Genomic DNA, 23584 nt, shown 5'->3' with positions numbered 1-23584 from the left:
CTTTGAAGACCTGTTCTTTCCACTGGGATCTCACAGAGATCTTTCATTTAGGGTTTGTTGTTTGTTTGTTTGTTTGTTTGTTTTTTTGCCAGAGTGTCTTGGCTTTCCATGCCTGAAATACTCTCATGGGCTTTTCAGCCAGATCGGAATGCCTTTAGGGCTGATTCTGAGGCCAGAGTGCTGTTTAGGACATCCACCATTCTATGAGTCTGCTGAGTATCTCGCTTCCCATGTTAGATCACTCTCCCCTTTATTTATTCTATCAGTTAGTATTAGCAAGTACTAGACTAGTTTATGTGCTCCCTTTGACTCTTAGTCCTTTCATTATGATCAATTGTGAACTGAAATTGATCACTTGGACTGGTGAGATGGCATTGGTACATGCCACCTTGATGGGATTAAATTGGAGTCCCCTGGTATGTTTCTAACTCTACTATTTGGGGCAAGTCAGCTTGAGCATGTCCCAAATTGTACATCTAGAGTACAGCTAGCTGCACTCTCCTTTTTTTTTTTTTTTTTTTTTTTTTTTTTTTTTTTTTGACAGAGTTATAGACAGAGAGAGAGAGAAAGGTCTTCCTTCCGTTGGTTCACTCCCAAAATGGCCTCCACAGCTGGTGCTGCGCAGATCCGAAGCCAGGAGCCAGGTGCTTCTTCCTGGTCTCCCATGTGGGTGCTTGGGCCATCCTCCACTGCACTCCCGGGCCACACCAGAGAGCTGGACTGGAAGAGGAGCAACCGGGACTAGAACCTGGCACCCATATGGGATGCCGGCTCTGCAGGCAGAGGATTAACCAAGTGAGCCACGGTGCTGGCCCCTTAGCTGCACTCTTGAAGATTAGGTGGACTTGATAGATCAGGAAAGCTCAAGGTAATGCTCAATTACCTCGAAAAGTTATTGGTTGTGGTGTTTCTGTACATGTTTTAAATTCTGAGGAGAGAGTTGTTATTCCAACTTTGGTCACTCTCACTTTTGAGTCAGTTTCAGAAAGGGCACTTTTGATTGATAGGGCTTCTTCACCTTCCACACCCCTCCCCCCCTCCCCCACTGCCCCCACCTTATCAATGGGAGTGGAAGGCAGATTCCCGTTACTCACAGAATGAGGTGTTAGTAGCAGGCAGGCAGGTAAAAAAACACTAAGCTGTCCCTTATCACCTGGTAATTTGTGGAAGTCTCATGTGCTTTGTGGGAACATGACATACCTTTAAAGTCTGCTATGCTTTCCTGCCTCTTGACTAGTTCTTGTTCAGGGGGGATTTCAGTTGCATAAATAATTCACAATCAAGTCTTACACCAGATTAATTTAAATGGGTGGTGGTGGTGGCTATCACTTTTTCATGGGCTTTAGGTAGACAAATCTGGTGTGGAACAAGCAAACATGAGGATAGAATTACTTAAATCCTCTTGAAGGGAGTGATCGTGGGGTGTTGGCAGTACTGCTCTCTGTGTGTCTCCTGGTTTAAAAACCTAGGTCTGAAGGGCTGTCAGTTGGAGGACCTTAATGAGCCCTCATTACACTAAAACTGGTGGTCTGTGAGAGAAGGAACTGGCTTATGATTGATACTGGAAATCATACGTGATGATGGGTCAGAATTGGAATTGGCACTAATTCACTTAGCTGTGGAGCAAAATTCAAGATTATATACAAAATCTAGTTGTTTCATTTTCTTAGTCATTAATTTTCATGTGTAAATATAGGCTAATTTCTGTTAAGACTGTAACACTTTAAAAAAGAAGAGGGAAGTCAAAATTTTACCAGCTGACATATTAACGGTTTTTCCCCCTGAAATGAGGACTCATTAAATCCTCCAATCATTAAACACTCTTGAGATTTTACTGTACAATTTATTGTAGTTGTAAAAATAATTTGATTTTAATTTTCTTACAGAAACCCCTGTATATAGTTTTTTTTAAAAAATATAATGCTTAAAAAACAAAGGATCATAGGAGATCCTAGAAAATGCTAATTGATTACTGCATTGTAAAACATTTTAAAACTCTAAGAAATTTTAATCAAAAACCTTAATTATTTGTTTATATGGATAAAACACTGTCATTTCACAACTTTTGATTTTATATATATACTTAATTTCATTTAATCCTAACAAAATCAAATAGGCCTGCATCATCTCCTTTTACAAATGAGATGCTGATGGTTAGCTTCCTGAGGTCACTGGCTGGTGTGTTGTGGAGCTTTTAGCAAGAACCAAGCCCTGCACTACTGTGCTTTACTGTGTATGTTAATATTGCTAACCCTGTATAGAATTTGGACGAAAAGCTGTGGGGTATTTCTCTTCCCAGAGCCTATCTGTTTACTGGCAGTTCCCTGACAACCTCTTTATGTTCTGAAACTACTAAAATGTGTTGTACTATCCATCATCTGTGCTTCTGTTGTTGTGAATGTGACAACAGCTCCTGTATTGCAGCACTGTGCCCGGGGAAGCCTTTTGTCCTTTATGTTTTAGAGCAGCCTGACAGCCTTTCATGTTGAATTCAGCAAGATTGCTTTTCATTGAACAGAGCTGAATGTTGCTTTCTAGGTGAAAAATAATTAAATGCTTTTAAAGATGTATTTGATTAACAGGAAGCCGATCTGTGTAAATTAATTATAACTGTAATGATGTCATAGCCCTGTCTTTTGTTATTAACCAGGTAATTGACCGGAAGTTTAGAAGCTTATTGTGACTGACAGTTAAGAGTTTGACCTTGCATGCTGTCTAGGAGTGAAACATGCACAATGAATGTAAATGCAGTTTGTTCACTGAGCTGCATATGTTGTCAGAGCATCTGATCTTCGTTTTTTATTTTTGTGCTTCCATTGCTTTGTGGAAATTGGCGCTCAGGATTAGATACTCAGACCAAATGTTATAGTTACTTCTCTTACTAAAAGCATCTGCTTTTAGTTGTCTGTGTCCTTGAATAACTATAATCAGACAGGATACCTTGACGCATTTAGGACATACAGTCAAATAAACAAATGTCAAAATCAGAAGAATCCTTTTTTTTTTTTCAAGTCAGTATGAAGGAAATAAAAACAACTCTTCAGACAGAAGTCACAAAGAGGGAAAAATAGGGGAATATTTGAAAGATTGAGGGAGACTTTATCCTCTCTGGGTTCATTTGTCTGAGAAAGTTAAGTGTATCGAGTGTGTTGAATAGTTGAGTGTTGAGAGCCTTTAACTTTGCTAAGTATGGTGTAAGAATGGGGAGTGTGAGAGTGTGACCTAGAACAGAGGTGAGATAATCGTGATTAATAGCAGAAGTTCCCAGATACCAGGCCAGCCTTCTTCCCAAACATGTTATACTGAGTGCAGCCGACAAGCCCCGCTGGAACGTTTCATGTGTTCCTGAAAATCACCATACTACAGAGTCACTCTGTAGTAAAGACCAGAGAGCTTTTGGACAAATATTGTGAGAAGCACAACAGTAAAAAACCTTTTGTCAGTGGTACATATTTTTTTTTAAATATGAACCACATAATGTGGCACAGCTTTACACATGTGAAATGGTTAAGAAGTGCACGAGTACTACACTAAAAATGGCACATTACCTTCAGAAAGTTAAGACCTTCTTTTAGGAAGGTGGCTGTCAGAAGGATTGCAGTTTGTAAATTACGGTCAAGTGGTGGAAGAAGGTTTATCTGAAATTGGACAGGAGGATACTATAGCAAATGTGGGTGGGTGAAGCTCATATCACAGGCTGTGAACTGAGGTTGCTGGTAGCTATTGAGGTGTGTACAAGTGCGAATTTCTATGATGTGTGCTTCAGTTTTCTGCATGCATCTGATGTGTAATTTGTGTTATGCTCAAATTGTTCCCTAACACATAGGTTGGACAAATTTGCTTGTTTCAAAAACAGCATTCTAGCAACACTGCCCAGACTAAACAGACTTACCTCAACAACATTGTGCTTTATGTCTCAATGCTAACAGCACACACATCTGTTTCCTCTCTATAAAATACCTTTTCTTTTATCCATTTTTTTTCTTTGACAGGCAGAGTTAGACAGTGAGAGAGAAAGAGACAGAGAGAAAGGTCTTGCTTTTTCCATTGGTTCACCCCACAAGTGGCCGCCACGGCTGGTGCGTGGTGGCTGGTGCACTGTGCCAATCCAAAGCCAGGAGCCAGGTGCTTCCTCCTGGTCTCCCATGCGGGTGCAGGGCCCAAGCACTTGAGCCATCCTCCACTGCATTCCCGGGCCACAGCAGGGAGCTGGACTGGAAGAGGGGGACAGAATCCGGCGCCCCAACCAGGACTAGAACCTGGGGTGCTGGTGCCACAGGCGGAGGATTAGCCTAGTGAGCTGTGGCACCGGCCTTCTTTTATCCATTTTTAATCTTTTCTTTTCAAAGATTTATTTATTTATTTATTTGAAAGACAGAGTTACACAGAGAGAGGAGAAGCAGAGAGAGAGAAAGAGAGGTCTTCCATCCCATGTTTCTCTCCCTAATTGGCCGCAATGATTGGAGCTATGCCAATCTAAAGCCAGGAGCTAGGAGCTTCTTCTGGGTCCCCCATGTGAATGCAGGAGCCCAAGGACTTGGGCCATCTTCCACTGCTGTCCCAGGCCACAGCAAAGAGTTGGATCGGAAGTGCAGCAGCTGGGTCCTGAACTGGCACCCACATGGGATGCCAGCACCCTAGGCGAGAATGTTAACCCACTGTGCCACAGCACCGGCCCCCATTTTTAATCTTTCAAAGCCTGGTTTGGGTGATGAAATTTTCCTAAGGTCTTTTCTGAATTGGTTTGACTTCATATTTTCCATATTGACACATATTTCTACATCATTTACCCATTTCTAAAAACCATTTTACATGATATAAAACACAACTTGTAGTGGGAAAAAACACAAACCCAAATGACTGAATAGCTTGAGGCAGAAGAAAGCACTTCATTTATTAAGCATTATGAAGCTCTGATGAGATTTACACAAACAGTAAGTCTGAACGGTGCTCTACAACAGCATGCAGATGACTGGATAATACCTATGTCAAGACCTCTGGCAAAATAAGATGCATTTCTGCTGAGGTCATTCCTCAAAAGCAAGGAAGTTAGAACTGACTGTGTGGCTTTTGGTGGTCTGGCAAAACACAGGGATGAAAGTTTGGATAGTAATCCTTTATATCAGTAATTCTTTTTTTTTTTTTTTTTAAGATTTATTTATTTATTTGAAACAGTTACTGAGAGAAGGAGAGGCAGAGAGAGAGAGAAAGGTCTTCCATCCACTGGTTCACTCCCCAATTGGCCGCAACTGCCGGAGCTGTGCTGATCTGAAGCCAGGAGCCAGGAGCTTCTTCTGGGTCTCCCACAGGGGTGCAGGGGCCCAAGGACTTGGGCCATCTTCAACTGCTTTCCCAGGCCATAGCAGAGAGTGGGATCGGAAGTGGAGCAAACAAGACTAGAACTGGAGCCCATATGGGATGCCGGCACTGTAGGCCTGGGCTTTAACCCATTGTGTCATAGTGCTGGCCCTGGCTGCTTTCTTTTATATTGAGATCATGCCTGTCCTAATAATTTGGAGACTTGAATTGTCCTGTCTCTTTCTGGAAGACAATGGGTTACCTTTCAGTTGCAGATCTAATAGGTAAAGAGCTTAGAAGTCACCATCCCCTTCCTTACAACATCAAAAAATAGCTAAACACACTGAACATCAGCTGTTTTTTTTTATATCTGGCAGGTCATTGAGGTCACAGGTCAAACTGCCACCATGGACTAGGGAAAGAAAGGTTCACATAGAGAATCACAGTCAAGAATCCCTTACCTTGAATTGAAGCCACTGGAGGCAGTAAATGGTTGCAACATTTAAATGAGAGTTTTGACAAATGGCTAGAGTTTGTGTTGGTTAGATTGAAAGTTAGGAACACTCTTCCGGTTGGGATACCTACATTCCATATTGGAAGTATGTGGTTTTCAATCCTGGCTTTGCTCCCAATTCTGGCTTCCAGTCAGTGTGGACCCTGGGAGGCAGTGGCTGATAGCTCAAATAGTTGGATCCCTATCATTTACGTGAGGGATCTAGATTGAGTTTTGGGCTCGTGGCTTCAGCCTGGCTGAGTCCTGGCTGTTGTAGACATTTGGGGAGTGAATCAATGGATGGGAGCACCCTCTCTCCTTCCTTCTTCCTCTCCAGCACCACAAATTCCTCTCTCTCATTCACTCACTCTCTCTCTTCTTCCCTCCCTCACTCCCTCCCTTTCACATAAATAAATAAATAAAAATTTAAGAATTCTTTATTTTCCTGGAAACTGAACCACAGTTAAATTTGAGAACAGAGACTCTAGATCCAGGTCATTTTGGTTATAAATCTATGCTCATCTATAAAATTGTACACTTACACATTTAAGAGCAGCACAACAAAGTGTTAACTAAGAATGTGGGTATGTAACTTTGATTTGACTTTTTAAAATCTGTACTTTTAAAAAATATATTTATTTATTTGAAAGGCAGAGCTACAGAAAGAGATGAAGAGACAGACAAAAATTTCATCTGTTTGTTTACTCACCAAATTGTTTCAATATCCAGGGCTGGGCGAGGCTGAAGCCATGAGCCAGGAATTGCATTCAGGTCTCCCATATGTGTGCCAGGGGCTCAAGTACTTGGGCCATCCTCTGCTGCCTTCCGAAGTGCATTAGCAGGAAGCTGGATCAGAAGCAGAGCAGTTGTGTGTATCCTATATGGGATACCAGTGTCACCACAAGTAGCAGATTCACCTGTTGAGCTACAACCCCAGCATCTTGATATTTTAGAATAGCTAAAGACTGGTAATAAAATGAATATTTCTTTTTCAGTAATTAAAACAACACATGTGGTTTAATCATTTACTGTGTGATGGCATTATTCTAAGCACTTTGTTGTCTTAAGCCAGCAGTGGGGAACATTTGGCCTGTGGGCTGTATAAGGCCTGTGAAATCATTTGATCTAGCACTGCTAAGGCAAGCAGGGGTGGAACCTGGAATTCAATATATCTATAGCAGGCTAATTTTTAAGTTGACAATTTAGTATGGCCAAGAATGGTGTTGTAAATATCTAAATGACCTTTGGTAGAAAAAAGATTGCTCACCCCTGTAAGCCATTTAGTATTTCCAAGAATTCTAGGATCAGGTTTCACTATTATTACTTCATTTTATATAGAGGGCAACTGAGGCTTAGGTTAAGTGACTTGCACAGAGACATACAGCTTTTAATGGGATCAATTTAGGCTCCAGAGTTTTGCTTTCAAACCCTAAGGTGTAGACAGGATAAAAATCCTCTGGTGATATCTGATTGGCACTGCTGGAATGTGCATTGCTGAAAGCATTTGCAAGATGAGTCGGTGTTGACATTAAGAAGCAGGGCAGGAGCTAGCTTTGAAGATTGGGAAGCAATTGGATAGTTGAGAGGACTGTAAAGGAGTATGTCTTAGGACAGGAAATGATGGTAGTGGTACCATCAGGGGCCTGTTCATGCCCCTTGCTTTTGATGTGTTCCCATAGTTTCTCACCTGCAACCCTTGCAGTTCTTTTATTTTCAAGTACTTTCTCTGGCCCTGATGCCCCTTCATCTCCTTAGGCAACACACAAGTAACAGGGAGTTAGCCCATTGCAGGGATATCACGGAAGCATATATATGTATATATGTTTATCATCTGATATATATGTATACACACACACACACACATATATATATATATCAGCTCCCAGAGTTCCCCAGTGAGATTAAATTCCAGGTACCCAGAGTGACAGCTGTCTTGATAATACATATGCTTTTTTCTGCATTGCCTTCCCTGTCTTACTTCCCTCCTCCTCTGCCAGTGTATTGATCATCTCCCAGATGAATGACATCCACAGAGACCTTTGTCTCAGAGTCTGGTTATGGGGGAAGCCTAAGCTAAAACAGTAATGCACAACAGTAATACTAGCAGCAAAGAACTATGTTCATTAAGAGAATGCTAGTTGAATTTTTGTACCGACTTATTTCATAGATTGGAAAACAGACATGGTTTGAAGAGGTAATTTTCCCAAGGTAGCTAAAACAACTTACATACTGGCCAAATGGGTTTGCATTAAAGAGTGATTTGATCTGGGCCTGGCATTGTAGCATAGTGGGTAAAGCTGCCGCCTGCCATCCTGGCATCCCATATGAATACTGGTTTGAGTCCCAGTTGCTTCACTTCCAATCCAGCTCCTTGTTGATGGCCTGTGAACAACAGCAGAAGATGGCCCAAATGCTTGGGCCCCTGCTACCCATGTGGGAGACCTGGAAGAAGCTCTTGTCTCCTGGTTTCAGCCTGGCCCAGCCCTGGCCATTGTGTCCATCTGAGGAATGAACCAGCAGATGGAAGTTCTCTCCCTCTCCCTTTCCCCTACCCCCTCCCTCTCCCTCTCTCTTCCTTCCCTCTCTGTAACTCTTTCAAATCAATAAATAAATCTGAAAAAAGTGAGTTGATCTAATCCAGTCTTCTTAACCATCACTTGGCACTGAGCACACATCTAAAGGCAGATATGATGCCTAATGAGGCACCAGGTATAAGGTGGGTAACAGAAACTAAGATTAGGTACTCAATGTTTCAGTTTCTGGGGCTTCAAAGATGCCTTTGAGCAAGGGTACCCTGTTTTGCCATCACAAAACTGCCAACCAGTTTCTTTTTTTAGCAGTTGGTTGGATTGGATTTATGGAATCAGAATGTCTCCATCTATTCTGGACTTTAGAACATCAGGAAATTGCAGAGAAGAGCAAGCCCTGGCCCCACTTTCAAGGCGATGCCATCCTCGCCTCTCAGGTGGATGTGTGTAACTCTGGGTGGGTTTTATAGGATAGAGGACCTTTACACTGTCCTCCCTCCTGATGTTCTAATCCCTAGGAAATCCAAGACAAAGTTACTGAATTGGTCCTGTGCCAGCATATGATTTTCTGAGGGCCCTCCCTGATCAACAAGCTTATGTGAAATCCACCCAGGAAATGGGAAACAGTAATTGAATAAAAGTATCTATGTGCATAAAAGATCTGCTCTTTGCTGCAGAGTCTTCTGTCAGACTGCTTTGGTGGCCATGGCAGAAGGAAAGTGGGGGTAGTTCTGTATTATTTTAATTGTGTTTTTCTAAATCTGCATCCTTAGTTTCCATGGGAGTGAAGCATTGTTGCCTCTGATTATGTGCAGGAAATAAAGCCACTTCTTAATCCCTTTGAAACAAGGAACATCAGTGTACCCTTTTAATTTTTCTCCAAGCCTAATAATATTGCCTCACTTGTGAAAGATGGTCAGTGTGCTATTTGTTGATTGATCTTGGGGATGACCTCTTCATGGCAGGAAGAAGGCAAACTTTGTTCTCCCAGAATGAATTGATAGATTTCTCTCTCTGTGTCTCTGTCTCTATCTCTGTCTTTGTGTTTGGGTGCATGGCCATTCTAGTCTCCTCCTTAGTGGCAAGGCAAGGACAATCACTAAAGCCTTCTAGTTAACCTTTGTGCTTTCTACCCTACCATCTTTCTTTTCAGGTGAAATTGAGCTAAACTTTCCAAACGCACCCTGAGTCAATCTTACTGCTTCTTGCATTTTGTTGAATCTATAGGATAGAAGTAGCTGATTATCTAGTCCTGACTTGACAGTTTTTTTGGTGATTTCATTGGTTGCCTTGGCCATGCATTTCCGTGACTTCGAATTGATGACTATATCTTTTGAAGCCACTTTTCCATATTTAATTTAGACTTCCTTTTTCATAGTTAGCACCTTGGTTTTACCTCAGTAATATTTCTGTTTTAAAGATAAATTTTATAAAAATGTCTACATGCAATGGAGGGAATTCTTTGGATTCCAGAATATCTAATGTGATGATATTAAGAAGTAGGGGGGGGCTGTTTGGGAGATGATTAGGACATAAGGGTAGAGCCTCTTGCTGTCATTCCATCTTGTAAGGATATAACAACAGTGACAGAGACAGAGTCTGCAACCATAAGAGGGCCCTCACCAGAACCTGACCATCCTGGGAACCTGTTTCCAGACTGCCAATCTCCAGAGCTGTGAAAATATAAAATTCTGTTGTTTATCAGCCACTCAATCTATGATACCTTGTTATGGCAGCCAGACTGAGACAATTACCAAAAGTAATATTTGTTAAAATTTATTGCTGTAACTTTTCTCTTTTGGTATTTCTTTTAGTAAGTTTTTTTTTTTTTTTAAGATTTATTTGTTTATTTGAAAGAGTTAGCAAGATAAGAGAGGAGAGAGAGAGAGACCATCCATCTGCTGGTTCATTCCCCAGATGGCCACAATGACCTGGGCCAAGACAGGTAGAAGCCAGGAGTCTCTTCTGGGTCATCCTCTGCTGCTTTTCCAGGCACAGTATCATGGAGCTAGATCGGAAGTGGAGCAGCCCCACTGCCCATATGGGATGCTGGCACTGTAGATTGCAGCTTTAACCTACTGTGCCACAGTGCCGCCCCCTCTTTTAGTAAGATTTTACTTTCATAAAAAGAAGCCTTTTTCTAAATTGTGTCAAAATTTTTCACTTTTTTAATGCTTAAATAATACTTCAGTTCATCAAAAGATGTATACAAAATTCCAACTTTTATATGAGATAAAAATCAATGTTTTGGCTAAGTTTATATGTTACATTTTTATAATGTGATTACTTGCATGACTGTAGTAATGCTATTGACAGCTATAAGATCAGAATAGGTTTTTAAAAAAACACTAAAAACATAAGAATACTTAGCCCCATTATTTCACCTGTAGAACATGTTCATTTATGCTCAAAGTTCAGCATTAACTATATCGTCATTGCTTTCATCTTAAAAGTCATCCAAAGGATGGTAAAGCCATCTGTGAATTGCCACAGCTGTTTATTTCTATTTGTGAAAATGTGTTTAATTTGTTAATGTAGGAAGCAGATTTCAGCTCTGATTGCTCTGCAGAAGAACAGAATCTGCTTTGCAATGAACTTCAGAGTTCAACTGCGTACAGCCAACATGCTATATAGCAAAAAATTACTAAGTGAACTACCAGCGTTAAATGCTGAAAGAGCCAACAGTTTATTAATTTATTTTATTTAATGAAGTTTATAGCCATCAGCAATTGCAGTGTAATTTTGAGTACAGTTGGGAATTGGGGAATCCCGGTGGAGCTGTTAGTGTAGCAAACCTTATAGGTAAAATACATGCATACTTTTGATAGCGTGTGTGAAGAAATCTCCATAAAACTGACCTCATTGGTTTTGTTTTCAGCGAACTGACCAGACCACTTGGCATTTAATTGTTCCTGATGTTCGTGCATAGTTCTCTTTTTACGATAAATTCATGACCATCAGGAGATATCAAGCTGGCATAGATGGCATCAGAACCTTCACAGTCACCGTAGGTTTTCTCCTCTCCCTGCATTATGTTCTCGTGGAATTCTGTTCTGGGTCGACAGCAACTTCAGTAGTTTCCCCGGTGGGTTCCCGGGATATTAGGAATTACATCTGTCAGGTCACAGCTGCTTCTTGAGATGTGCAGATCAGTGAAACTTTCACTTGTTTAATCCCTGTTTTTCTCACTCATTAAGTTGGGCCTTTAAAAAATATGTATTTTATTTAGTTGAAAGACAAAGGTTTATATTTGTATCTATATTTATATGTAAATATATAAATAAACATTGATATATTTATAATATATATATGTATACAGAGAGAGAGAGAGAGAGAGAGATCTTTTACCCACTGATTCTTTCCCCAAATGGACAAAATGGCCAGGGCTGGGCCAGACAGAAGCCAGGAGCCAGGAACTCCATCTGGGTCTCCCACATGGGTAGCAAGGACTCTAATGCTTGATCCATCTTTCACTGCTGTCCCAGGCACATTAGTAGGGAGCTAGATTGGAGATGGAGCAGTGGGAACTCAAACTGGTGCTCTGTTATGGGATACCAGTGTTACAGGTAGCAATTTAGCCAACTGTGCCACAGTACTAGGCCCACTCATGAAGCTGTAACTGAAATTTATACTGTATATTATGAATAGAAATCCTTAATATGAATAGCAGTTGAGTTAAAATGAAACATTATTTTTATCCCTTTTTGTACTTTAAAAAAGTTCTCACAAACTTCAGTTTATCTTTCAAGAGGCATTTATATGAAATAAAAGTAGCTGACATCTTTTTAAATAATTCCTAGTCTCATGACTTAAGCTTTAAAATATTAGTTATGAAACAGAACATTGAACTGTTTCCTGGCCTGCGTCTAGATCAAAGCCTAGAATCTGAAAGGCTTTTATATTTAACCACACATAAACACTTGAGGCATTTGTTACTTTCTGTAGAAAGGCAGAAGGTGGATTTGGCTTTCTTGAGTGAAGGGCTGGCTTGGCTGCTGGGGTCTCTTGCAGGCACAGTCAGTAGTTGTGAGATATGAAAGTGGAAGCACTAGACGGATGAGTAGCATTGTGGAGAGGGAGGAGCTGGGTTTGAGTCCAAATATAGGCATTGTCATCTTGTAAGAAAAATGGGTTTTCTGTCTTTCACAGTTTCACACAAAAATTTCTGAAAAGATTTTCACTAAATGAAGCACTTGTATTTGGAATAGTATACATAAAGAATAAGCTTAATGTATAAGCTATTGATGTGTGTGAAATTCACTTTGGTGACTTCTGGTGGTGAGAGAGCCAGTGTGATTGCCCATCTGTGGAGAGTGTCTTACGTGTTAAGGACCTTGGACAGAGAAGGCTAAGGCCTGGCATTTCACCATCCTCAGAAAGTCTCAAGGCCAGATACTCCATCAAGCTACTTCTCCTATAGGAAACTAGAACATGGTTCACAGTGAGTAGCTGGGTAGTTAAGGGGTTTTCTTGGCAACCACTGGGTAGACCAACTTGTAGATGAAATGGAACAAATTTTGATTGTGAGAATTAAGTGAATTGAAACAAATTATATGCAACTACTTTTTAACTATAATTATATAAATATTAGCTATTATTGAAAGTCAGGTACATGTAAGATCTTGATGCTTATGCTGAAGAGTTTGAGGTTGATCAGATGATGGCAATAAAGGTTTTTATTTTTTTTAAGATTTATTTATTCAAAAGTCAGAGTTACACAGAGAGAAGGATAGGCAGACAGAGAGAGAGAGAAAGAGAGAGAGAGAGAGAGAAGGGTCCTCCATCCGCTGATTCGGTCTCCAATTGGCCACAATGGCTGGAGCTGCACCAATCCAAAGCCAGGAGCCAGGAGCTTCTTCAGGTCTCCCACATGGGGCAAGGGTCCAAGATATTCTACATGTTCTACATAAGGCAGCTCTTGTTATTACTTAGTGTCTGTTTTATAAAGAGAAACTTAGGCACACATGATTTAAGAAGCCACCTAAGGTCATACAGTTCCTAACGAGTTAAGTCAGAATTTGACCCCAGACAAGTTTTTGACTTCAGAGTCTGTACTGTTAACCATGACACTATTCAGTCTTTTGATGACAAAGTATAGAAAGCCATTTGATGGATTTCAGGGAAAGGGGATAACATGATGAAATTGGATTTTAAGCAAATTGAATCAGGCATTGTATATACGTAGATTGGGATGGAGTATAAGGTGATAATGACCTGGCATTTGGTGATATCTGTCACCACATAATGCATGCCCTTATTGATGGTCTCTCCACTTGCCTGGAGCAGCCTTCTTATGTCTGTTTGGTTGCCATAAATCCTGGTTTCTCACAGTTCATGTTTCCTGCTTGCGTATGTCTTTTACATGGAGAACATTGCTACTTAAGGCAGGCTATTGTGAAAGACAGTTAGATATTGTCCTCTCCAATGGATGGAAAATTTTGTGTTTGTATTCATTTTGGGAGATGGTGGCATGAAGAAAATAAGGAATGAGGAAGTTATATGTCTTAGAAACTTGATATCTGCTAACTTAAAGCCAGAAAGATTTAGCCAGTTGGCATCAGAGAGGTAATCTAATGGTTGTGTTAAGCTGAGTGAGACAGTTTCTTAATGTGATTATAATGATGAAGTGTATGAGCTTGGGGAACCATTGTAGTAAAGATCCCAGCAGCCCTCAAATGGAGAAAATACTCTTAATCCTGAAATTTTACAGGAATAGAGTCCAAGCTATTTCCGTGAATAGATACTGGAATGTAATTACTCTGTCACAGGATTCAAAAGACTCCATTCCCATTATCTTGTTAATATAATTTGATTCCAGTTTTCATTTTTTATTCATGAAGTCAGTTTTCATTCATTTAATTTTCTTCACTTCTTTGTATCTCTGCCTTTAATGTGAAATAAGAAAATAGAGACCTCTACCTTTGATTCTCTTTGATGTAGCTCAGAATGCCATTTAGCAGATGTAGATGGCCAGAAAAACTGGCATTTGTGTGCAACTTGTCATCAAACAATTATGCTATCTGACAAAGACTGCGTATTTTACCCCTAGGTCTCCCTATTTACTAATCAACTTAGGTAGATGATGCATTCTGGTTAATGGAACGTGGTTTAATGATGTGAAGCCATACCATCTGCTATTATATTATGTAAATACTAAGCATAACTTATGTGTTATTCATACAACCATGTTTAACATATAGGAATCTATTTGAAATGCATGCATGAATTTGGAAGAGAAAACAGATTACTTAGTGAGTGTTCAATTAATAAATTCGTGTTTTTCACTAAATGCAAATGCATATTATGCTATACCATTTTGTTATTTTAATAACTATCTTAAAATATGCATTTCATAATTGAGGTTTTTGGGGCCTAAAGAAGCTAATATATCTTTAGGAAAAAGAAAATTTTGCTAAGAAGTTGTATTGAAAGAATAAATTTTATTGTGCTAGACTAAAATGTTCTCATTCATTGGTTCTATAGTTAACAAGAAGAGAAAACAATTTTTAGAGTTTGGCCCCAAAGTCCCGAATGATATGAATTGGGTGAGAGTTACAGGAGTAAGAAGAAATACTTTAATTCATTTTATTCCCAGAGAAAGGAGATCATGCTGAAACAGAATAAGAGAAAAACATAAATCTAATGTTTTGTGTATATTTTGACTGAGTTAATGTGCTATTAATGATGCGCTGGCTTAATGTTTAACTCTTACAATTAAAAAAAAAAGGAAATTTTCATGTTTAGAATGGATAGTTTGCTATTTCCATGGCATTTTTGCTTTGTGTGTGTAAATCATACCAGCCATCTGTTTTTTTCAAGTTGAATTATTGTATTTATAGTTATATGTGTTGGCCTAAGCCATGCCCTACCATTGAAGCATATCCATGTTCCCTTTCAGCATACCATATAACAGGTGAATATGAGGGCTATAGTCTTAGCACTTTAACCAGAATATTTTCTTTGTTCACATGAAAAAACATTTAATTTTTAAAAATCTAAATATTTCACCTTTCTTTCTGGAGCTTCCTCTTGATCTGAACTTGTTAAATTATTTCAGAAAAAGGGAGGAAGGAATGATGGGAGAGGAGAGAAGGGGGGGGGGAGTTTGAGAGAGATTGAGATTGTATGCTTGTGAGCATGTGTATGCTTATATTGTATGTTAACCATGAAAATGTAAGCATTTTCGCATTGTCATTGGCCTTTAAGGAAATGCTAATCAATACCACTTTATACCCATTAGAATGCTATAATCAAAAAGATGGATGAAAGCAGGTATTCTCAAGGATGTGGCAAAATTAAAACCTTTGTACACTGCTGAGGGAACAAATGTAAAATGATGCAGAACTTTGTAAAATAATTTGGCAGTTCCTCAAAAAGTTAAACATAGGGTTACCTTATGATCCAGCACTTACACTCCTAGCTATATACCTAAGAGAACTGAAAGCATGCTCCTACAAAAGTTCTATATGAATGTTATGAATGTTCATAACAACACTATTTATTGTAAGCAAAAGGTGGAAACTACTAAAGTGTCCTTCAACTGATGAATGGGTAAACAAAATGTGTTATATCTATATAATGACACAATACTTCACCATAAAGAGAAACAAAAGTATTAAGACTTAATACAACATGGCTGAACTTTAACAACATTTTTCTAAGGAAAAGAAAACAGACAAAAAAGACTACATGTTATATGATTTCATTTATACAACATGTTCAAAATAGGCAGATCCCTGCAGGGAAGGGAAGAATTAGTCAAGTTGTTGCCAGGCACTGAGGGAAGCAAAGTTGAGGGGTAGGGTGTGATTGGTACTGGGAATAGGATTCTCATTTTTGTGGATTATGAAAATTCTAGAAACAGATATTAGTAATGGCTGCACAATCTTATAAATATACTAAAAAGTACTGAATTTTATAATTTAATGAAGTGAATCTTATGGTTTGTGAATTATATCAATTTTTAAAAATCATAGCTTTAACATCTAGAAAGCTAGATATTGTTAGCAAAGTATGAGCCCAATTAATAGGAGGTCTTTGATAGGTACTTGTTGCCAAATGATTTCGACAAGCCTATAGTTTACCCTACGCTTTTGAAGAAAGTATACTTAAAATATATGAAACTGTTAAATGTATTTTACCAAAGGTATAAAAAACAGTAGTAATGACATGAGTAATATTAATCTTTCTCAGATATGTAATAATCTTTTTATTGAGTCTTAAAAACAAAAATCACAGTTTAAGAAGATTTCAATGAATAATTTTAGGACTCATTGCACTTATAATAATATAATAATGGGGGCCGGTGCCGTGGCTCACTAGGCTAATCCTCCGCCTTGCGGCGCCGGCACACCCAGTTCTAGTCCTGGTTAGGGTGCCGGATTCTTTCCCCGTTGCCCCTCTTCCAGGCCAGCTGGAGTGCAGTGGAGAATGGTCCAAGTACTTGGGCCCTGCACCCGCATGGGAGACCAGGAAAAGCACCTGGTTCCTGGCTTCAGATCAGCAGGATGCGCCGGCCGCAGCACGCCGGCCGCGGTGGCCATTGGAGGGTGAACCAATGGCAAAAGGAAGACCTTTCTCTCTGTCTGTCTCTCTCACTGTCCACTCTCCCTGTCAAAATATATATATATAATAATGGAAACTTCAGTTTCAGAGCAGAATTTTTTGGGTAAGCTGTAGTACAAGACTGTAGTTTCCTTTTTTTTTTTCTTGTGAAATTAATTTGATTAGTATCACACTCCAAGTTGGGAATAGAATTTACAACTGGTATATGTTCTTGGAATTTAATGGTCTCAATTCTTATTGAACATTTAAATCTGAAAATTGAGATATATACTGCTTTGGAAAATGATAATGATGGAATCTTTTCTGCTCTGTAAGTAGAATTAAAAATCACTATAATTATTTTCTTTCTACATTTTACTTCATTCTGTCCCCCTTGAGACACATTGGTTTTCCAAGATATGAGTTCTGTTTCTTTTGTTTGTTCTAGCTGCTTAGTGTTTCTTATTACATACCTGTTTAATTTTTAATTTCTCATTAAAGTAAATATGGCTAATTTTCCTATAAACATTTCAGGAAATCTTGCATTTCTCTCTGTCACGACCTTGATGCAGTGCTGTCTATTGTATATTACTACATAATTAAAATGCTATGTTTTGTGAAATAGTTCTGGCAACACCAATTATCAATACATTTTAAATGATTTAGAGGTTTATTTTTATAAAGATGAGATACATTTGTAAACACTGTTCTGGAACTAAAAATGCAAAGTGGAAAAATATGTACATTGCTGTGGGAATGGTTGTTACAATTGCAGGAAAACTACATGAAGATGATCATATTATCGTATTCAGACCTTAATCAGTCTCATTTATGTGTAATGTAGGTACATTAAAAACACTAGTCTTGAGTCATTTGGGAAATATTTATTAAGCACAGACCATATGCTAGTTGCTGTGTATTTATGGTACTCATGTGGAGACTAGGAGCATGGTAATTAAAGTGGATAAAGTGATTCCTGCTGTTGGCTATGAATGCTGCAATCATGGAGCTCCTGAGATGGGGTCACATGTGTGGCTGGGTGTAGAGGCTGAGGCAAAAACTGGTGTGAGATGAAACTGGAGGGGCAAGCTGGGCACTTCAGATAGCAGGTATATAATTATGGTAAAAAGTTTGGACTTAATTCTCACTGTAATGATATGCCATCAGTTTTATACAAAACTTCTCTTAGCAGTGGTGGAAAATGATGGGTAGGTATCAGAGAAAAAGCAGAGAGTCTCGTTGAGGAGTTTGTTGGAATCAGGCTTGTTATGCTAGTGGCTTAGACCTAGAGTAGTAGCCCTGAGACTATAACAAAACAGACTGATAAGAACTGTTTGGAAATAGAATTGGATCAAGTGAACATGAAACATGAATACATCTGTTAGATGTATTCAACTGAAGAATTTGTCCCTGCATGTTTGTACTAAAACATACTAAACCCAAAGTCAAAACATCACATTAGTTAAAAGGAGATAGTTCTGGTAAGTGAAGAAAACATCATGTTAGCTAATAGGAAGTTGTTCCAAGATACATAGGGAATTGAAGAGGGAATTGAAAGCATTGTTTCTAAATTGATTGCACTCCATAAATTTGGCCAAATATGAGTCCAGTGTATTGCATAGTCTTGTATTTTTTCCAGCTGGACTAAGCGTTTTATGCATACTAAGAGGTGATATGAAACAGAAGTTGGGATCATTATGGTCAACTTGAGAATGTTGGAAACCAACAAGAGAGTGAATGTTATCTTTTTTTTAATAGAAAACTTTTATTTAATATGAATTTCAAAAGTACAATTTTTGGATTATAGTGGTTCTTCCCCCTATAACCACCCTCTCACCCATAAACCATCCATCTCCTACTCCCTCTCCTATCCCATTCTTCATCAAGATTGATTTTTAATTATCTTTATATACAGAAGATGAACTCTAAGTAAAGATTTCAACAGTTTGCACCCACACAGATACACAAAGTATAAAGTACTGTTTGAGTACTAGTTTTACCGCTAATTCTCATAGTACAACACATTAAGGACAGAGGTCCTACATGGGGAGCAAGTGCACAGTGACTCCTGTTGTTGATTTAATAATTTACACTCTTATTTATGATGTCAGTAATCACTCAAGGCTCTTGTCATGAGCTGCCAAGGCTATGGAAGCCTCTTGAGTTCACAAACTCTGACCTTATTTAGACAAGTCCATAATCAAAGTGGAATTTGTCTCCTCCCTTCAGAGAAAGGTACCTCCTACTTTGATGGCCCCTTCTTTCCACCGGAATCTCACAGCGATCTTTCATTTAGGTCATTTTTTTTGCCACAGTATCTTGGCTTTCTATGCTTGAAATACTCTCATGGGCTTTTTAGCCAGATCTGAATGCCTTAAGGGCTGATTCTGAGGCCAGAGTGCTGTTTAGGGTATTTGTCATTCTATGAGTCTGCTCTGTATCCTGCTTCTCATGTGGGATCATTATCTCCTTTTATTTCTATCAATTATTATTAGCAGACACTGGCCTTATTTATGTGATCCCTTTGACACTTAATCCTATCTTTTTGATCAAATTATGAACTTAAACTGATCACCTTAGTAAGATGGCATTGGTACCTGCCAACTTAATGAGTACATCTAGTTACAGGGTACTGGGCTATCTAGAAGAAAGGTTAATGGATTTAAAGGGAGATATTAACACAAATACAATAGTAGTGGGGAACTTCAATACCCCTTTCAGCAGTGAACAGATCAACTATACAGAAAATCAACAAGGAAACAACAGAGTTAATCGACACTATAGACCAAATGCACCTAACATATCTACAAAGCCTTCCACCCTATAGCTATAGAATATACAGTTTTCTCACCAGTGCATGGAAAATTCTTTAGGATTGACCACATGCTAAGCCATAAAGAAAGTCTCAGCAAATTCAAAAAAATCAAAATCGTACCATGCATCTTCTTGGACCACAGTGCAATGAAGCTGGAAATTAGCAACTCAGGAATCTCTAGAACATATCCATACACATGGAGACTGAACAAATGCTCCTGAATGAACACTATTTCATAGAAAAATTAAAAGGGAAATCAAAAAAATTCTAGAAATGAAGGTGACAATACGACATATCAAAACTTATGGATACAGCAAGAGCAGTGCTAAGAGGAAAGTTTATAGCAATTGGTGGCTACAACAAGAAATTGGAAAGGTACCAAATAAATGAGCTACTATTGGATTTCAAGGCTCTAGAAAAACAACAGCAAACCAAACCCAAAACTAGTAGGAGAAAATAAATAATTAAAATTAAAGAAGAACTAAAAAAAATTGATACAAAAGATGCAGAGGAAGAATTTGATAAAATACAACAATCTTTCACAATGAAAATTCTAAGCATATTGGGTATAGAAGGAACATTTCTCAACACAATCAAGGCAATTTATGACAACTCCATGGCCAGCATCCTATTGAATGGGCAAATGTTAGAAGCATTCCCACTGAGATCCAGAACCAGACAAGGAAGCCCAGTCTCACCATTTCTATCCAATATAGTCTGGGAAGTTTTACCCAGAACCATTAGGCAAGAAAAAGAAATCACAGGGATTCAAATTGGGGAAGAGAAAGAAGTCAAACTATCCCTATTTGCAGATGACATGATTCTATATATAGAGAATCCAAAAGACTCCATGAAGAGACTGTTGGAACTCATAGAAGAGTTTGGTAAAATAGTAGGATTTAAAATCAACAAACAAAAATCATCAGCCGTTGTATACACAGACAATGCTTTGGCTGAGAAAGAACTTCTAAGATCAGTCTCATTCACAATAACTAGAAAAAAAATCAAATACCTTGGAATAAATTTAACCAAGAATGTCAAAGATCTCTACATTGAGAATTACAAAACATTAAAGAAGGGGCCAGCGCTGTGGTGTAGTTGATGAACCTGCCACCTGCAATGCTGGTATCCCATATGGGTGCCAGTTCAAGTCCTGACTACTCCACTTCTGATCCAACTCTGCTACAGCCTGGGAAAGCAATAGAAGATGGCCCAAGTTCTTGGGTCCCTGTACCTTCAGGGGGAGCCGGGAGGAAGCTCCTGGCTCCTGGCTTCAGATTGGCCCAGCTCTGCCATTGCAGCCATCTGGGGTGTGAGCCAGATGATGGAAGACCTAACTCTCTTTCTCTCTGCCTCTGCCTGTGCCTCTCTGTAACCCTGCATTTCAAATAAAGAAATAAATCTTTAAAAAAATTAAAGAAAGAAATAGAAGTTACAGAAAATGGAAAATACTTCATGTTCATGGATTAGAAAATTATGTATCATCAAAATGTCCATTCTTCTGAAAGCAATTTACAGATTCATTGTGATACCAATCAAAATACCAGAGATGTTCTTCTCGGATCTAGAAAAAAATGATAGTGAAATTCATATGGAGACACAGGAGACCTCAAATAGTTAAGCAATCTTGTACAACAAAAACAAAGCTGGAGGCATCACAATACCAGATTTCAGGACATACTACAAGGATGTTATAATCAAAACAGCCTGGTGCTGGTACAAAAACAGATGGATGGACCAATGAAACAGAATATAAACTCTAGAAGTCTATCCTAGCATCTATAACCAAATTATATTTGACCAAGGAGCCAAAACCAATCCCTGGAGCAAGGATAGTCTCTTCAACAAATGGTTATTGGAAAACTGGATTTTCACATATAGAAATATGAAGCAGGACCTGTAACTTACACCTTACACAAAAATCCATTCAAAACTGATTAAAGACCTAAATCTATGACATGATGCAATCAACTTATTAGAGAGCATTTGGGAAACCCTGCAAGACGTTGGCACAGGCAATGACTTCTTGGAAAAGACCCCAGAGGAACAAGGAATCAAAGCCAAAATTAAAATGAGATTACATCAAATTGAGAAGCTACTGTACTGCAAAAGAAACAGGAAAGTGAAGAGGCAGCCAACAGAATGGGAGAAATTATTCACAAATTATGTGGCTGATAATGGATTAATAACCAGAATTTATAAAGAGATCAAGAAACTCCACAACACAACAACAAAACCAACAACCCTGTTAAGAAATTGACATGGGACTTAAACAGATATTTTTCTTTTTTTTTCCTTTTAAAAATTCTTTTTATTTATTTTGAGAGATAGAGTTACAGACAATGAGAGGGAGAGACAGAGGGAAAGGTCTTCCATATGTTGGTTCACTCCCAATTGGCTGCAACGGCTGGGGAGCTGCGCCAATCTGAAGCCAGGAGCTTCTTCAGGTCTCCCACACGGGTGCAGGGGCCCAAGCACTTGGGCCATTCTCCACTGCTATCCCAGGCCACAGCAGAGAGCTGTTTTGGAAGAGGAGCAACTGGGACTCGAACTGGCCCCCATATGGGATGCCAGCACCACAAACGGAGGATCAACCTACTCCACCATGGTGCTGGCCCCAAACAGACATTTTTCAAAAGAGGAAATCCAAATGGCCAAAAGACACATGAAAAAATGTTCAGGATCAGTAGCCATCAGGGAAATGCAAATGAAAAGCACAATGAGGTTTCACCTCACCTCAGTTAGAATGGCTTTCATACAGAAATCACCAAAAACAAATGCTGGCAAGGATGTGGGTGAAAAAATGTATTCAAATCCACTGTTGATTGGAATGTAAACTGGTAAAACCAATATGGAAGACAGTTTGGAGAGACCTCAGAAAACTGAATATAGTCCTACCATATCACTGCAGCCATTCTACTCCTGAGAATTTACCCAAGGGAAATGAAATCAGTACATAAACAGTTATCTGCACCCCCATGTTTATTGCAACTCAATTCACAATAGCTAAGACATGGAATCGACCTAAATGCCTATCAACTGAAGACCAGATAAAGAAAATTATGGGATATATACTCTGGAATACTACACCTCAGTAAAAAACAAAAACAAAAACAAAAACAAAAACATGAAATCTGGTCATTTGCAACAACAAAATGGCTTATTTCACAGAATCAACCATTTTGTTGTTGCAAATGACCAGATTTCATGTGTGTGTTTTTTTTTTTTTTTTTTTTTTTTACCTGCCCTCTGAGAGTACTCCCCCAATGACCTAAGGACCTCCTACTAGGCCTCATCTCTTAAAGGTTCCACCACCTCCTGATAGCACCACCCTGGAGTCCAAGCCTCTAGTCATGTGAGTCTTTGAAAAACATAACTGAACCATATCCAAACCGTAGAAGTTATTTATGAGCTGAGATTAAAAGTGTTTTGTTCTTTGCTGTATCTCCAATGCCTGACATAGGGATTGGCATGCATTTGACACTTGACAGATTTTTATTAAATATTTGTAGATGAGTAATAGAAGGAATGGCTAAATCATCATTCTGTAAGAGAAGATAATTCAGTCTTCAGAGACCAAGACAACAGGCAGACTGTATCAGTGAGTTACCTGTTTGGAGGCCAAAAAATGTCTCCATAGAAAAAATAAAAACCATTAGATAATTTGCCTGTTTACCCATAGCAATGCCTGACATTTCTCCTTTCTGCCACAAGAAAATGTCTTTTCCCTCTAATCACTTGATTCTCATTCTTTATCTGCTGCATCTTTAGTCTGTGTCTGTCTTCCTCATTACTAGCTTCTTCTGTATGAGTCTTTGCTACATAACAAACCACTCCAAAACTTAGTGAAGTAAATCAAGTACCACTTTTTTTTTTTAACTTTTATTTAATGAATATAAATTTCCA

General features: G+C 38.9%; 1 protein-coding gene and 1 pseudogene across 15 annotated transcripts in view; one reads left to right on the top strand and one right to left on the bottom strand.

Annotated features, from left to right (window-relative positions):
* RHBDD1 (rhomboid domain containing 1) overlaps window positions 1–23584 on the top strand; it is a 224936-nt gene that overhangs the window by 6960 nt on the left and 194392 nt on the right. The gene's annotated exons all lie outside the window — the stretch shown is intronic.
* On the bottom strand, window positions 11019–11469 carry LOC108176942 (elongin-C pseudogene; annotated as a pseudogene).

The sequence above is a fragment of the Oryctolagus cuniculus genome, chromosome 3, assembly GCF_051225735.1.
Source record: "Oryctolagus cuniculus isolate XC-2025 breed Fujian yellow rabbit chromosome 3, ASM5122573v1, whole genome shotgun sequence".
Lineage (NCBI taxonomy): Eukaryota > Metazoa > Chordata > Mammalia > Lagomorpha > Leporidae > Oryctolagus > Oryctolagus cuniculus.
The sequence above is the reverse complement of the archived record's forward strand: the minus strand, read 5'-3'. Positions and strand labels throughout refer to the sequence as shown.